This window comes from Octopus bimaculoides, chromosome 25, assembly GCF_046866305.1.
Source record: "Octopus bimaculoides isolate indiv1 chromosome 25, ASM4686630v1, whole genome shotgun sequence".
Classification (NCBI taxonomy): Eukaryota; Metazoa; Mollusca; class Cephalopoda; order Octopoda; family Octopodidae; genus Octopus; species Octopus bimaculoides.
This window is the reverse complement of record NC_142952.1, coordinates 1,412,467-1,430,450: the sequence shown is the minus strand read 5'-3', so window position 1 is coordinate 1,430,450 and position 17,984 is coordinate 1,412,467. Positions and strand designations below refer to the sequence as shown.

At 35.0% G+C, this 17,984-nt stretch overlaps 2 long non-coding RNA genes across 6 annotated transcripts in view; one reads left to right on the top strand and one right to left on the bottom strand.

Annotated features, from left to right (window-relative positions):
* The window catches only part of LOC149131038 (uncharacterized), a 157,679-nt gene that overhangs the window by 22,468 nt on the left and 117,227 nt on the right, over nt 1-17,984 (top strand). Inside the window, exon 2 of one of the 4 annotated variants that reach the window (XR_016238387.1) lies at nt 2,665-2,709. The exons of the other annotated variants lie outside the window; for them this stretch is intronic. This is a non-coding gene — a long non-coding RNA (uncharacterized LOC149131038). The remainder of the gene's footprint in view (nt 1-2,664; nt 2,710-17,984) is intronic. 4 annotated transcript variants of the gene reach the window in all.
* LOC149131039 (uncharacterized) overlaps nt 1-17,984 on the bottom strand; it is a 60,025-nt gene that overhangs the window by 16,993 nt on the left and 25,048 nt on the right. Inside the window, exon 2 of one of the 2 annotated variants that reach the window (XR_016238391.1) lies at nt 3,753-3,865. This is a non-coding gene — a long non-coding RNA (uncharacterized LOC149131039). Of the gene's footprint in view, nt 1-3,658; nt 3,866-17,984 lie in introns of those variants that run through there. The other variant, XR_016238390.1, reaches the window with a different exon arrangement.

The following is a 17,984-nucleotide window of genomic DNA, read 5'->3' as shown; positions in this document are numbered from 1 at the left end:
TCTTTTATTTGAATTGGTTGTATTTGAATTGACTATATATATATATATATATATATATATATATATATATATATATATATATATATATATATATATATATATATATGCGATTTCAGCATATTTTAACTCGTATCTTAACTCTACGTATATCAAAGAAAAAGCTACAAGCAAAACACAACACACAATAAAACACATGAACATATCGAAAAAACTAGAGAATTCCGACGGATATCGATTCTATTCATAGGAACAAAGCTTCATTGGAGGATAGAATAAGATGTACTGCGTAACGTCCTTGTTTACTGAAGATAATTAATAATGTAAAAAGAGAATGAAATGGCTACAGCTTGTAATTGAAACCGTTTCTGTTGGGTTTCTCTCTCTCTCTCTCTTAACGTGAACTTGGTCTCTTACCGTTCGGAGCTAACGCAAACACGCAGACGACGTCAAAGCTCTAAGTCATATTACCTCAAATTGTAGGAGGTTTGGCGTGTTTATGAAAAACATATTTACATAGTTGGGTAATATTAAATAACAAAGCGTAATAGAATTTAATTCATTTATTCGTTTGCAATGTGTTGGATTTAAGTATGAATTTGCTAAAAATATATCCATTCAGCTTCAATAGCAAATGTTTGTCCAGCCGCCACGCCAACTCATTCATTCTCCTACATATATAAACGTAGCTGATTTTCTCTATAAATACGTATGAATGTATGTATTTATGTATGTATGCATGGATTAATGACAGATAGATGGATTTATATATGTATATATGTATCAGTACATAGGTACGTATGTATGTATATATGCATATGTGTCTGTGTGTATGTATGTGTGTATATATATATATATAAATATATATATATATATATATATATATATATATATATATATATATATATATATATATATATATGTGTGTGTGTGTGTGTGTGTGTGTGTGTGTGTGTGTGTGTGTGTGTGTGTGTGTGTGTGTGTGTGTGTGTGAATGGTATCTTTGTAAGAAAACATAAACGGGACAGTCACGACTGGAAAGCTTTTGACAATAGATCTTACCGAACGTGGTTGACCTAGAATTGTTCAACAACAAAACATCAAGGACAATCAAGACAAGTAGTATTTGGGCTCTCGCGACACAGACAATCTCACTCCATTGAGACGGGATGGTCACGGCTAGAGTAACTAGACAGTGCACATGCAGAAGAATAGCCAACACAAGCTGCAACTTATAGTTAACTGGCCTTTCTCTTAATGGACTGACTCAACTGAGACGGGATGGTTACTATTGGACCAACAAGGGTAGTGTGCATACATAGAAATAGCCAACACAAACAGTAATTTATAGTTAGACTGATTCACTCAACTAAGACAGGGTGGTCACGAATGGCACGCTTGCGCAGTGTGTGTACGTAAAAATCATCAACATAGGCTAGCTCAGTCGGTAGGGCATCAGACTTTTATGGCTACTCTAATAAGTAATTTGAGGGTCGGGGGTTCAAGTCCTTCCGCGGGCGTACGTCCAGTAATTTACAGTTAATTAACCTCTCTCGACATTGGTTCACCCAGTTAAGACGAGATGGTCACAGATGGAGCCTCAACAACAGTGCGCATACATAAAGATGGCCAACGCATTTAGTTAACTAACCTTTCTCTCCACGGACTGACTCACTCAATTAAGACGGGATAGTCACGACTGGAGCAACAAGGCCGGATGTGAGCATACATAAAGATGGCCAATGCATGCAGTAATTTGTAGTTAACTAACCTTTCTCTCCACGGACTGACTCACTCAATTAAATAATAAACCACAACAATTGACTGTGATGCTTTTGTTTATTATTTGTTTTTAATGCAGTTGTCTTTCCCTTTTCTGGCTTATTTTTTGTTTGTTTGTTTTACAAGTATTTATTATTAGGTGGGAGTCTCTTTTTATGTTGTCATTAGAAGTTCTCATTAAAAACTCTATGACGTAAGAGAGAGATGGGAAAGACGGCCTCTGTTATATAATCATGTTGTACCATCGATTGTGTCTTTGGCCATAGCATCATTGATTTAACATTTGAAGCGCTAAATTCACCCACACAAACATACACACGCTCTCACTTACACGCATACACACAGAAATACATACTCAGCACACACATAAATCTCCGTTGCTCTTTCCTGCCTCTTTCTCTCTATCCCGAGCAAAATATGTGATCTGGCGCCAGGCAGTAGGATACAAAGTTAAACCCAGATACAGTATGATACAAAGCACAACGCACCACCTGCTCTAGGAATTGAAACCACGATCTCGCGAGTGTGAGCACAACACCCAAACCACTAGGTTAAATGTGTGTGTGTGTGTGTATTGTTTTTAGCTATGGTTGCATTTATGTAGCGAAGGCATATAAACTCTTATGGTTGACTGTGGTTTGTAAGTGAAACACGGAAGTGGATTTAGATAAGCCAAATGTAGCTTGCTGTTGTTGTTGCTGTTGTTGTTGTTGTTGTTGTTTTTGTTTACTACAAGAAATGATGCTATCAACTTCGGTGACCCACACCATCTCAACTCCTTTTGCACGACGTGATTTCCAACCCCTATAATCCCACGTTTCTTCCCTTTGTCTTAGACTGTCAATCACATTTATTCACGCGGTTTGCCCCGTTTTTAAATTATAGACTCGCCTGGTATCAGAATAACTTGAGAGAAGGACGATTTCTGGTGTAAGTTTTTATCCCATTCTTCACTGTTGTGATTTATTGTCAAAAGCACAGAGGTTACGAACTTTTTTTGTCCTTTATTCCACTAACCCATCAAATTTCTTACCACTCTATACATTTCATTTTTTTTTCTTTAAATGTTCAACTGGTCTTTTCTATTTTTCATCCTTTCAGTTTAAATCTTTTATATCAACCTATTTTTGACTAGCACACACACACACACACACACGAACATACGTACATACATATATATATATATATATATATATATATATATATATATATAAATGTATGTCTATATATATATATATAAATGTATGTCTATATATATATATATATGATTAAAACGTTTGGTAGTATACAAATTATATTGGTAATAATAATATTAGTAAAAATAGATGAAGGAATTGTTCCTACATGAGTAGAGAGTACATCTTTAAATATACCATGGAAATGAAATTAAATGGCATGAAATAAAACAAAATAAAATAAAGTAGAATATTAACATTATCAAATTTAAAAATTGTAAATATCTTACTGAATTTTACTTTGATTAATTACCAATGTACATACAATATATACATACAATATATATATATATTCTTTCGTTGCATTGCCACATGGATTCTCATATTATATTTTCATATGTGTGTAGTTCTCTGGACGGTTGCGTAGTTTTTCCTGCACAAGATGTACACTGTTAGGTGCACTTAACTGTCTGTGTAGTTGTTACTCTTGATCAACGTGTCTGTTCTGTCTTTCTTTACGATTTCGTTGTCCGTCGGTAATGTTTTAAATGATTACATTAACGTGAATAACCGAAACAGTTTTGTCTAGTTAATATTATCATAAAAAATAATCAAGCCATAAGATCTTTTCGGACAATAACTTAATCCCCCATTTCAAAATAAAAATCTTCGAAATAAAAAAAAAAAGGAATTATTCTTAAAACTAAAAGCTGAATTTTTTTTATTAGACTCTTGCGATCTTTGATGAGAATTTAAATGTTGTTATGATAGCTACTAACACCTTGATGAAATACTTACTTAAAAGCTCAGTGTCTAACCTATACATGCTTTGCTGTGTTGAAGAAAGTCGATGTACGATCGCTTCTCTTGTTTTGCTATCCGGTATCTTCTTTCGATTCGGCCGTTCGTGGCTGAAAAAAGATAATATATAAATTTAGAATTTACAAGGTAAATACATTCTCATGAAATCCTGCTCACAAAATCGCTTCTCTCTTTCTTTCTTTCTCTTTCTCTCCCTCTCTCTCTCTCTCTCTCTCTCTCACACACACACACACACACACACACACACACACACACACACACACACACACACACACACACACACACACACCTTAATGATACGGCAACAGCAACACGCTGCCGCGCTGCGTTGTAAAAGTTTTAATTCAATCAAATATGGTAGGAATCCGGTAAAATAGTTGTGGGTCTTTCGAAAGAGCGAAACATTGGAAAATATAAGAAGAACACAAATTAGAAAAATCAAACGAAAATTTAGTAAAATGTCGAAAAAATTCAATGACCTTAAGACGTACAACAAAGTCGGACGTTTCTGGCTTTTGCTGGTCAGTAAAGAATCGAAACATACCTAAATATATTACAATAGTTATGAAAACCAAATCTGATATAATTTATCAATTAGCACTTTACTCATTTACTGTTAACTAACTGCAAATTCTTTTCGCGGTCTACTATTTTTTTATGTGTTGTTGTTGTTGTTGTTGTTGTTGTTGTTGTTGTTGTTGTTAGTAATTACTTTGGCTCAGCATTAAAATGAGTTTATCATTTTAATGAGTTTATCATTGAAGTTTTACTGCAAACGGTTAAATAGCATCCCTTATGTTTCATAACATTTGGACAGGCCTCCCCCCCTCTCTCTCTCTCTCTCTCTCTCTCTCTCTCTCTCTCTCTCTCTCTATCTATCTATCTATCTCACACACACACATACACACATTCTTTCTCACTCAATCTTTCTGCATCTATCTTTCTATTTCTCTAGCTTGCTATCCATCTATATATATCTATCTGTCTGTTTTATTTATCGAACTATACTCTTTCTAATGAAGAGTGACTGAAAGCATGCAGTTAACAAATCATTTTTCACTTTATAATGTATGCCCTTCTCTATTTCTGTCATTCATTCTACTTGTATGCCTGGATCACTTTCTCGTTATACACTGCCCACGCATAAGCTCATACACACTATACACACTATACACAACTGTGTTTCTGTGTGTGTGTGTGTGTGTGTGTGTGTGTGTGTGTGTGTGTGTGTGTGTGTGTGTGTGTGTGTGTGTGTGTGTGTGTGTTGGTTAGCAACTGTGTAAATACTGATAGCATAAGATTGATGAAAGCATATACACACACAATGACACACACATACATGAGCACACACATGCACGCACGCACACATAAACGCCTGCACGCACACAGACACTATCACATATGTACAATCATACACACACGACAAACACGATCCCTCACACGCAGATATACAGACACACATATTTACTCTGACGAAGCCATACGCACACAAGCAAAAACAAGGACGCCCAGTATACTGTATGCATGTTTACATGTGCATGTGAATATTGTGCAAAGATGGTCGGATGTGTTGGGGTTTAAAAGAACACATCTTCAGCATGTTGGTGTAGATTGGTAAAGGAATACTCCAGGTATGAGTTAGAGGAGTATTCCTGTCGATATGAGAAACCAAAGAGATAAATGTGTCGTTGCTATTATGCAAAAGTGTCGTAAGTCCAAAACGTTGCTTTTTCAGAAAACGAAAAAATAGTTTCACCATTCCATAGCAAAAACAGTTCTATTACACTTTGACAGTTTCTGATATCTTGGCATCTGAAGCAGCTGGAGATACGATAGTTTGACCAAAAGAACTGGCTATTGCAAGCAAAAATGAATATTGGAGAAAAGAAAACACATTTGGTCAAATTTGGACATACGACAATTAAACATAATAGTAACGATATGTTGTCTTTATTCTTTACAATATCTTCTCTTTCTGAATTCCGTTTCTCTTTTTATTCTTTTAGTGATAACATTGTTTTGTTTTTTCTATATTTATAATGTTTTACTTTTTATAGATATTTAATTTAATTAAACGTTATGTAGTTATGTTAATGACTTCATGGGGGGTAGATTAATTATTAGGTGGTAGACTTGATTATTGAATGGTAAAGTTAATTACTGAGTGGTAAACTTAATTAACGAGCGGTAAATTTAATTATTGGGATTAGATTTAAGTGTTAACCGGTAGATTTAAATTATTCGCTTGCTTATATGTACAATTATTGATATTATGATGAGTTTAGTTTATATATAGATAAGTGAGCGTGTGTGTGCGCGCGCGCGTGTGTGTGTGTGTGTGTGCGTGCGTGCGTGCGTGCGTGTATATATGTATACTTGCATGTATGTGGTTCCAGGGTAAATCTCAGGTGTTTGTAATTCCTATTAGCAAATGAAACACGTGTAATGGAGAATAAATATTTATATATATATATATATATATATATATATATATATATATATATATATATATTAATGTATGCGTTTCACTCCACATGTATTACACGCACTACTAATAGCCCCACGTATATGACAAGTACGTTGATCGGGAGGTCATTATTTTATGAAACCCAGAAGTATAAAATAACCAGCGCCTGATGAAGGTATTTGCCATGTACTTGAAACTGTTGGTAGCGCGTGTAATACATGTGGAGTGAAACGCATACATTGATATTGGACTCCCATTAATATTGGACTCCCATTAATATTGGACTCCCATTAGATGGAATACTCTTCTTACTGACATTTTTACGCGTTATGCCAGATATTACTTAATTATATACATTTATATGCATACATGCATAAATAAGTTTATACATATACCTGCATACAGGCACAAACACATACACACATACACATGCATACAAACATACATACATATTTCGTACCTTTACTGTCTCTTAATCATAACAGTGTTTACATTTTTAGAAAAACAGTATTTTGAAAATCTAAACGATTTGGTTCCGCAGTCGGTATATATATGTATGTATATATATGCATATATATATATATATATATATATATATATATATACATGTACACGTATGTATAAATATATGTACTGGTATATCTACATATATACATAGATACACATGCACGCGCACACACCCATGCACTCACACACACACACACACTCTACATGCATATGTAGACATGTATATTTGTACACGAGTAATGACGAATCTTTTTTCTGTTTCCATTTGTTTGTAACATATTTTTAACGGATAAAAAGGAAAGATATCAGGGAATCGCTCCAGCCTTGAGACTGCATCGAGAGCTCAATTTGCAGGAAGTTTACTTGACCACCTTTTGCGTCAACGATCTATAAAAGAACGATCCTCGCCAAAAATACCGCTGATTGATTGTTCTAAGATATTTCGAATTTGCTTCCGGAACCATAAATATGTATTGTAATAAAGGGTCAAGAACCAGTCATTGCATTAATCACTATAGTTTGTTACTCATATCTGCATGATTTTCATCATTCTTTTATGAACGGATTCTAGATCTATAATCGATAATAAAATATACACAAAAAATCTATGTGGAAAAGCAATATTAAGTAATCGAATCTGCCATAAAATGCCAGTACAATTCTTTGTGGATTATCATGGATTAACTTTTATCTCAGTAAATAACAAAAAAAAAAAAGACTCTTTCGCTATAGTTTGTGTGACGTTAAAATCTTTTTCGTTTCTTCTCTATTTCGAATGCATAAGTTTTAGAAATTCCAATATCTTCCAAAAGTATGAACGCAGTTTTCTTAAATTTCTTTTGGCTTTTCATCCTTTGCCCGGAACATAACAGGTTATTAAAAGTTCTGTAAAGGTGGGATTCGGGTTTTAATTAAGATGTGTTATTAAATATGGCGTTAGTTATTAAGTTATAATAGTTCGCCCATCTATAACATCTTGTTGAATTAGTTTCCAGAAAATTCTCTGTTGCCAAATGTAAAATCAAGAAGTATTTCGTTTAACGCTAATACTTGGTCCACCATGTTTATTGAGCGCACTCTTCTCTCTTACAAAACTTCCAGTCAGGATTTCTGTTTGATCTTGAGCTGTAGATACCAGTTACAAGGATTTTGGTACAACCTACTTTTCCATAGAGGCCTTGCAAGTAAGGATGCTGTCTTCGTTCGGGACCCAATCATAAAAACGTTTAAGTCACGCATATACTGGCAAGTTTTCTTTATCTCTTTCTCACAGATTAGGAAAAAATATGTTTTGAATTTTACTTCTGTTCTAGATTCTTGGATCCAGCCGCGAGAGGTCTGTCATACCGTATTTATTTCAAATACTAGCAGAAAACCACCTGGGAAGCGTGTTTCTACTAGCATTTTTAATGAAAACAACTGAATAGAGGCAGTAGAGAGAGACAGGTGATAGAGAGAAAGAAGCGGCTGAGATAGAGAGATAGAGAGAGCTTTGCAAAGAAAGTGAATGTAACGGAGAAAGACGAGAAATATTAAATGGAAGAAATACAAATGACGTTTGTGCGAGAGAAAAGAGATAAGAAGAGAAGGGTGTAAGGTGTTAAAAAACGCTGACTATCTTGCAGTGAATAAACTTAGTTGTCTGCTTGAAACATGTAACTGAAATCTACAAAAGAAAATTTCAAAATCACATTTCGATAAAAATATATTAAAATTACAATTAAACCTTGGGAGAGGCATTATACCGGTAATAAACACACGCACTGGTTCAGTCCTTTATTAATTTATATAGTTTTTTGTTAAATTATTTCATTGCACTCTTGCAATCTCTTCAGTAACTTGTCTCTCCACTTAAATTGAAACTTTAAGAATTTTCTATTATGTAGTTACGTTAATGAATTCATGGGTGGTAGATTAATTTTTGGGTGGTAGACTTGATTATTGAATGGTAAATAAAAAACGTGGAAATCAGATCATGTTTTAACATTATTCAACTAATATATTATTCTATACACATTCACACAAATTCGAAACAATATATATATATATATATATATGCACCCACACATTCCTACGTGCATACATATATATGCGCGCGCGCGCGCGTGTGATTCATTGAATGTCGAATGAATCAGTGATAAACGAGGATAGATGTAGTTCAGAAAATTATAACTTAATGAAAATTCATACAGTTGACTGTTGGATGCGTTATTCATAGCCTTAGTTTCGATTCGTATCAATTGAGTTAGGAGTGTCATAAAAAAAATGATATCTCTAAGGAAAGTGCGTAATGCATAACTTTGGCCACCAATCCCATCATTATGAGACACCCGCTAATTCGATAATTCATTAGTAAAATTATGAACAGTCATTGTGCTATCAGTATGGTATAAATGCTATTTGGGGGAAATGGCGATTATATTAAAAAAAAAAATTTGTAAATTGTAGTTGCAAAAATATTTGAAAATTTTTTCAGAGGGAGAGATGAAATTTACTTTTATTTTTATTTGCATGTTACTGATTTTTGTTCGAATAATTTCATATTCATATTTCCCACAATTCTTGTGGAAATCTACGTTTATATATTTATATTTTATATTTTGTGGTGGCAATCTTGAGCAAAATGTACTTCAGGTCATTGAACTTGTTAGATAAATGAATTTCTTTTCTTTTTTATTTTTGTCTGATGAGATGAACATGGATCACATGTAATATATTGTAATGTTACACGTTCATTTATATTTATGTTCATGGTGGATCTCACCCATGTATTGTTGAAACAACCGTAACGAAGGAATATATGCAGTACCTTAACTTCCATTCTTAGACTAACCATATATATTTGTCTTGGTTTTTCATTACGATGTTAAATGCCACTTTATCCCTCAAAATCAGAATTTTTACAGCTTCCAGAATACTTCTCTATCGACATTAATTTTACACCCAAATCAGAACATAACACATTTTATAAGATCATAAATTTGAGACTAATTTTAAGCTATATAATAGCTTTTTGAAGAAATTTTGCTCTACATATTTCATCACCGCCATCTATTTCTAATATAAACCAATTGTAGAATAACTTAATTCTCATAAAGATAACATACTAAAGCCATATTTATATACACCAATATATTCACTTTCATAACTATATCTATATACATCTGCCAATCTGAATGTCATCATCAAACTATTATTTCCCTCATCGTCTGCTATATTTTCATTTACAGGATTCATTTCATTTGAAGTAGATTTGAAACTGGAGAATTTTGACATTGCAGCGCAATAATATATGCTAAAACAAAAATCAAGGTTTTTGCTTTCAATGAATCAATAAGGTCAACTAGATCACATGACGTATTCAGGGAGAATAACTGTGTTGGCCGCAAGCGATTGTTGACCCCGGAAGTGTCTGAGAATAATGTCTTGTCTTCGAGAAATGAATGCGTCTGATTTATTTTCATTTAATTTCATTTTTTTTTTGTCGTATATATGTCGTTGTTGTTGTTGTTGTGTGTGCTTTGTTTTTTTTTTTTTTCACTATTTTTTAATAGTTAAAAACCTTGAATTCACCATCACAAAAAATATAAGGACATCGCTCTAATTGTAAAATGAGTAAGTAACGAGTATAGCCATACATAAATACATATTAGTGGCATGCGTAATATTGGTTTCAAATTTTGGTACAAGGCCAGCAATTTCGGGGTGGGGGAGATAAGTCGACTACAACGATTCCCAGTGTATAACTGGTACTTATTTTATAGACCTCGAAAGGATGAACGGCAAAATCCACCCCGAAGGACTACGTGAACTCAGAACGTAAAGACGGACCAAATACCGCTATTTCTCTAATTTGTGTTTATATAGATCTTCCGTTGTGCCCTTTGCTGTTGTAGGGTCTCCCTTTATTCCATGTAAACCCCTTCTGTTTTGTGTGTTGTATCCCGTCCTTTGATCTTGTCTTCCATGTGTTGGGCCCTTGTAACCAATAAAAATAATCGTTATTGTTGTTGTTGTCGTCGTCGTCGTTGTTGTTGTTGTTGTTGTTGTTGTTGTTGTTGTTGTTGTTGTTGTTGTTGTAAATGCGGTGAGTTGACAGAATTCTTGTAACGCCGTGCAAAATGCTTAGCGGCGTTTAATCCGTCTTACCGCTCTAAACTCAAATTCCGCCGAGACTAACTTTGCCTTTCGTTCTTTCGGAATCGATAAAATAAATACCAGTTGAATACTGTGGTCCATGTAATCGATTCGCCCCCTCCTCCAAAATTTCAGGCCTTGTACCTACAGTAGAAAACGATTATTATTTTTTTTTCTTTTACTTGATTCATTCTTGTGACTGCGGCCATGCCGGAGCACCGCCTTTAGTCGAGCAAATCGACCCCGGGACCTATTCTTTGTAAGCCTAGTACTTATTCTATCGGTCTCCTTTGCTGAACCGCTAAGTCACGTGGACGTAATCACACCAACCTCGGTTGTCAAGCGATGGTGGTGGGGGACAAACACAGACACACAAACATATACGCACACATGCCTACATACATCTATACGACGAGCTTCTTTCAGTTTCCGTCTACCAAATCCACTCACAAGGCTTTGGTCGCCCCGAGGCTATAGTAGAAGACACTTGCCCAAGGTGCCACGCAGTGGGACTGAATCCGGAACCATGTGATTGGTAAGCAAGCTTCTTACCACACAGCCACTCCTGCGCCTATTATTATTATTATCATTATCATTATTATTATTATTATTATTATTATTATTATTATTATTATTATTATTATTATTATTATTATTATTATTATTATTATTCAAGTAGGTTGATAGAAGTGGCCATACGCTTCACTGGGATGCTCTCCAGTCTTTAGTTCTGTCTCTACAATGTGAGATCAATTGGCCCTTCATATCCCTGCACAATGTCCAGTTGTGTGGACATCCTCATCATCCTCGGCCACCACCACCACCACCATCGCCAACATCATCATTATCATCTTTATCGTCATCATCATCATCATCATCATCATCATCCTCTGCCACCACCACCACCATCATCATCAACCTCATCATCATATCATCATCATCATCATCATCATCATCATCATCACTAACATCATCATCATCATCGTCGTCGCCTTCATCGCCGACATCACCATCCTAACCCTAACCCTAACCCTCATACTAAATAAATAAAAAAAAAAAGAAACAAACTGGTGTTCATGTTTTTTTTTCTTTTCTTTTGCTTTGTTTTTTGTTGTTCATGTTTCGTTCCAGGTGTATAATTGAAGTGTATGAAACATTCTACTGAAAGGAAATAAAATGGCAATTTATATCGAATGAGCAACAAGAGAGAATTGGGTGCAGGGCATAACTGCTGTTAGAAAGTACGATCCACTACCTCGTGGTTCAGGGTTCGATCCTACAGCGTAACACCATGAGTATATCTTCTAGAATAAATTAAATTACCAATCAAGTACTGGGGTGGATGTAACCGATTATCCCCTTCCCTTCAAAATTTATGACTTTGTACCAAATATTTGGGGCACCATTATATTTCATTGGCGGCAGTATTGGCATTTCGAGGCCTAGATTTGAATATTTTGGGATTCAAATTTCGCCGAGGTGAAATTTGCCTTTTATCTTTCCGGGAATCGACAAAATAGAATTCAAGCTAAATAATGAAATCAATTTAATTGACAGTATATTTCTCTGGAAATTTAAGGCTTTGTGTTTAATAGAAGAAATCAATACTGTATTTTCTGCCATACAAGTCGACGAACTATATAGTATTAAAATATAGTTCAACTATTCAAACATCGTCACTAACTTTCTAAATCTTGTTGCATTTTACCTGAACTATTTCATCCAGCAAAGTTGTCGTGATGTATAAGTCGATTTACCTTTTATTGGCTGTAAATTTTGGTCTGAAAACTTCGACTTGTATGCCGGAAAATAAGGCATTTTATAGCTTTATTCATGAGAGACGAACGAATCTAATATTTTTCTTGTTTCTTTTATTTATTATTTTATTATCGTTTCACCTGAACTTGTAATCATTGACTTTCATCACTTCTACAAGTCTCATTTACCTGTATTTGATTTGAAGCTCTCGTTGAACTACCTGCTTTAAATTTACAATTACAAAGCTCCACCGATCTATAATTTTATTCCGATTTCATTAATAATGGCGGTTTATCAGGGCATCACATTTAGAATTTATTGTCAGTTTCATTTAATGATTTTTTTTTAACATTAACTCCACTTTTTGTTTGTTTGAAATATCCGCTCGTATCGCATTTGTAGCTCTTATTAAAGGTGAGTACAACATAGATTTCATATTCATTGCTTTATTTACAACAAAGATTTCACAGCCTTTATATTTAATTTCCTACAACACAATAAACAAATAAATTATTCGCTTATTTAGTATATCTTTGCATCTTTTGAAACCTTATCGTTAGATATATTTGCCATATTACATAACTATTATATGATAACCAAACATTTTTTTTTTCAGAATAATAGAAATAATAAAAATAAATTTAACCAATATTTTCTTTGTTTTCAATTTTTATTAGTTTATCTACAACAACAAAAATATTTTAATTTTATACATACACACATATACATCCATGCATATATATATATATATATATATATATATATATATATATATATATATATATATATATATATATATATATATATATATATATATATATATATATATATATATATATATATATATATATATATATATATATATATATATATATATATATATATATATATATATATATATATATATATATATATATATATATATATATATATATATATATATATATATATATATATATATATATATATATATATATATATATATATATATATATATATATATATATATATATCTCGAATTCACACAGATAAAACAAGAAATACAGAATGTTGTCGATATTTACTTTATGTTACGTTCCGAGTTCAAATTCTGCCGTAGTCGATTTGCTTTTTATTCTTTTGGGGTAGATAAAATAAGAACCAGTCATGTACTGGGTCGATGTAATCACTTACTCTTCCCCCGAAAGTGCTGGTCTTGTGTCAAAATTTCAAACCAATATTTGCTTAAAGTTCTGTATTACGTGAAAATGGGGTTAAGTCTGTGCGAACGTTTTATTTGGTCTTTGTTTCAATTTAGCGGACCTCTAAAGTATACTAAAGACAACAACAGATAACTGGTCATTGATATATTTCCTATGATTGTGGTTCTTTGGAGATTTACATATTTGATTAGTGACATTACTTGGTGGGGTTGGGGGCGGGTATTTACTGAAAATCTCAGATATATAATATGTTGAAGCTGATAACTCTTATCAGCTTAGTTCTACGAACTGACGAAAGTTCCTCCATTTCAGGAATAGGGGAACTCCTCGCCCACAAGTAAGATTCTACCAAAATTCAGATCTGAAATTACGCAGTTGTTGCGCACATACTCCTTCTATGGCCCCGACCCGACGAAGGCCTTGTGTGTGAATTTGTTGACAGAGACTGTATAACTGTATAAACTATATAAAAGCGAACCGCATAGGCATGGCTGTTTTTTCCCCAACCACGAGGTTCCTAGTTCAATCCCACTGTGTGGTACCTTGGGCAAGTGTCTTCTACTATAGCCTCGGACCGACCAAAACCTTGTGAATGGATTTAGTGGACAGAAATAGAAAAGAACTCTGTTATATATATTTTTTAGTTTTTTATCTTTTTCTTTCACTGGTTGCTGTTATATCCACTAAATTCCATTTGCATGCATTGGTCAACCGGAGGAAACGCATGCTCGCGACGGCCCGAGATGCCTTGCATTTTCCTCGAACCCGTAATTACATTTTTGTGGAGTGACTTTCTGAACTACATAGCTATGCCACTCTCTAAATATATCGCAAGAAATATAATGATTGTCTGAGATTTGCATCGAAGTCTAAAACATCCGATTTTATCGTTCAAGCCTTTCCATCAAACCATCGCTGACGAAGAGTTTCTATTTGGCAAGGAATCTAAATTTGTTTGCTAACTCTGCTTGCCAAATTCGTACCGCGATGCATAACGGTGCCCGACACGTCATATAGCGTCATAAATCTAATAAAGACAAACAGAGTAATTAAAGAGTTCCATTAGGTTTTTAACTGGAAAAATGGAGAAAAGAATTGTTGGCTACATCAATCATACAACTTATTTACTTCCAGACACACAGACACACACAAACACACAGAGAAGGAAAAAAAACGAAACATCTACAGACTAATCATTTGGCAAGTGTAATCGTATAATTCCTAAAGTTAGCTATTAATATTCTGAGTCTGAGTTAAGAACTCAGTCCAATGAAAATACGAAAGATCTTCGCAGAAATATAAGAACCCATAGAAATTAATTATATAAATTCAAAACCTTAGATTGTTTTGTGAGTGTATTTTTTAATCATCAGCTTGGTCGGACATTTTATTCCATTACACGCCATCCATCAAGGTTCATATAGGTTGAGGGAGATCTTTGGGGAGACATCCAGGTCTTTGGTGAGTTGATCTACACTGTGTTCGGTCGACCTGCTTGAGTACAGCCATGCTTTGGCATCCATAGCAGTTTGGTCACTAACCAGCTCTTGTTTAGCTTGCCAGCAATATCCTGTAATGCACAATAATGGTGGAAACAGGCTGTTCATTGGTGGGCTCAGTTCTCTTAGACACGCTTTAGACGGCTCTTAACATTCGAGCGCAAGTTCTATCTAGTTGGGATTCCATTTCTTTGGTAACCGTCCAGAAAGTTGCTCCCTATAAAAGGACTGACTCTTAAAATTATCTGACATCGAGTTTCACACACTGAAATGTGGCCATGCTGTAGCACTTCATTCAACGGTATAGTTAGTTCAATACTTTATTCACTCTTGTACTGATATCAAGATCTACTTAAACCGGTATGTTATGGAACTGAAAGAAAAGCCATATCAAACACAGACATGGGCACACACACACACACACACACACACACACACACACACACACACACACACACACACACACACACACACACACACACACACACATAAACAGTCAGCATTTGCGTTATAGCAATCCAACATCTATGCTATACAAAGTCATTATCCATGTTATATGTACTGAACATATTCTGTTCATCTATTTAGTCCACATATACAGAGATTGGATAAATGTTATATTGGGGTTATTATTATTATCGTGAAACAAATTTCAGAGCAACAACGGAACATTTACTGAAGAACCGAGGCCAAGAGTGGGAGTCAAAGCAAATTTATTGAAATTAGGAAGAACAAAACCTATTTTAAACACTCTTTGCTAATTAAACAACTTCAAAAATTGGGTCTGAGTACTCAATACAGGGTACAGTGTATTAAATGGTTTTGCACGGTATTTCCGGTTTTCCAGAAATTCCGGATTTCTGGGAGCCTGACAAGAGATCCGGTACTGTATAAAAATAAACTGTCAACGTAGATTATATTAACGTGTGACATTCGGTTACAGTTACAGTTACATCATATTATAGAGTAAAAGTGGCTAAGAAATAGCGCTATGATGGAAAATCGCTCTTCGGTACCGCATTTTTGCTTTTCAGAAAATTGATTTACTTATGACGTCATTCATCTGTTGTCATGACAACCGTGTTATCACAATCTAATTTCGTTGTGAGTGTTTGCAGTAGTGAGCCGATTGTTGAAGCTGGCCGCTTCATTTAACGACTAATGGTATTTTCCTGCTCGCTACCCCCGTGTCTCTCTCTCTCTCTCTCTCTCTCTCTCTCTCTCTCTCTCTATCTATCTATCTATCTATTTATCTATCTATCTCACCTTCTCTCTCCCTCTCTTTCTCTCTCCCTCTCTTTCTCTCTCTCTTTCTTTCTCTCTCTCTTTCTTTCTCTCTCGCTCTCTCACTCCTTCCACATTTCTCTCTCCCTCTCTATCTATCTATCTATCTATCTATCTATCTATCTATCTATCTATCTATCTATCTCTGCCTTCTCTGTCTATCTTTCTCCCTTTCTCTCTCTTTCTATCTACCTTTTATCCTTTACTTGTTTCAGTCATTGGACTGCGGTCATGCTGGGGCACTGCCTTGAAGAGATTAATCGAACAAATCGTCCCGAGTGCTGTTCTTGGGCTTGTTTTACTCATTGGACTGCAGCCCCCCTGGGGCACCGTCTTGACAGCTTTTAGTCGAAATAAATCTACCCCTAACACTTATTCCATTTATTCATTTATTCTTTTTTTTCTTTTTTTGTTAAGTCTGGTACTTATTCTGTCTCTTATACCGAGCCGATTTTGCCACAGGGACGTAAACAACCCAACACCGGTTGTCAAGCCGTCGTGACGAACAAACACAAACACACACACACACACACACACACACACACACACACACACATACACACACACACGTATATATACATATATGTTAGGCTTCCACGTAGTTTCCGTCTACCAAATTTATTCTCAAAGCTTTGGTCTACCTAGTAGAAGACACTCAAGATGTCTTGCACTTCGATTGAACCCGAAACCACGTGGTTGCAAAGCAAGCGTCTTTAACCACACAGTCATGCCTGCACTTCCCCACCCTTTCCCTTAAGTTTTCGGTATTTTCGCCGCTGCAAAGACTCTTGGACTGTATTTTACATCTTTGGTGCTGTGTCTTCGGAAAATGCATGAGAAATAAGAAACAGATCAGAGACATTGTTGTTGTGACGTCGTTGCGTCATTGTACAAGAGCAATCAATGTCTTTGCAAACATCAGCACCAAAGAATTCACTCACTCACTCCGTCTCTCTCTCTCTCTCTCTCTCTCTCTCTCTCTCTCTCTCTCACTATATATATATATATATATACGATGGGCTTCTTTTAGTTTCCGTCTACGAAATCCACATCCACTCACAAGGCTTTGGTGGGCCTGAGGCTATAGTAGAAGACGCTCACCCAAGGGACTGAACACTGAACCATGTGATTGGGAAGCAAGCGAATACGACCTCGTAGCATCTACAATGCCTTCACTAACGCAATTAGCGAGGGCATGGTAGATCTATCCTCGTTAGCCGCGGGTCTTTGGTTCCAAAAGTACCCACACAGTGACAAATAAATCTCCTAGACACATTCTATAAATGGAAAGAATGGTAAATTCCAGGACACCAATCTCGCAGCCGGCAGTGGCAAAGCTCCCACTTTCGCATAT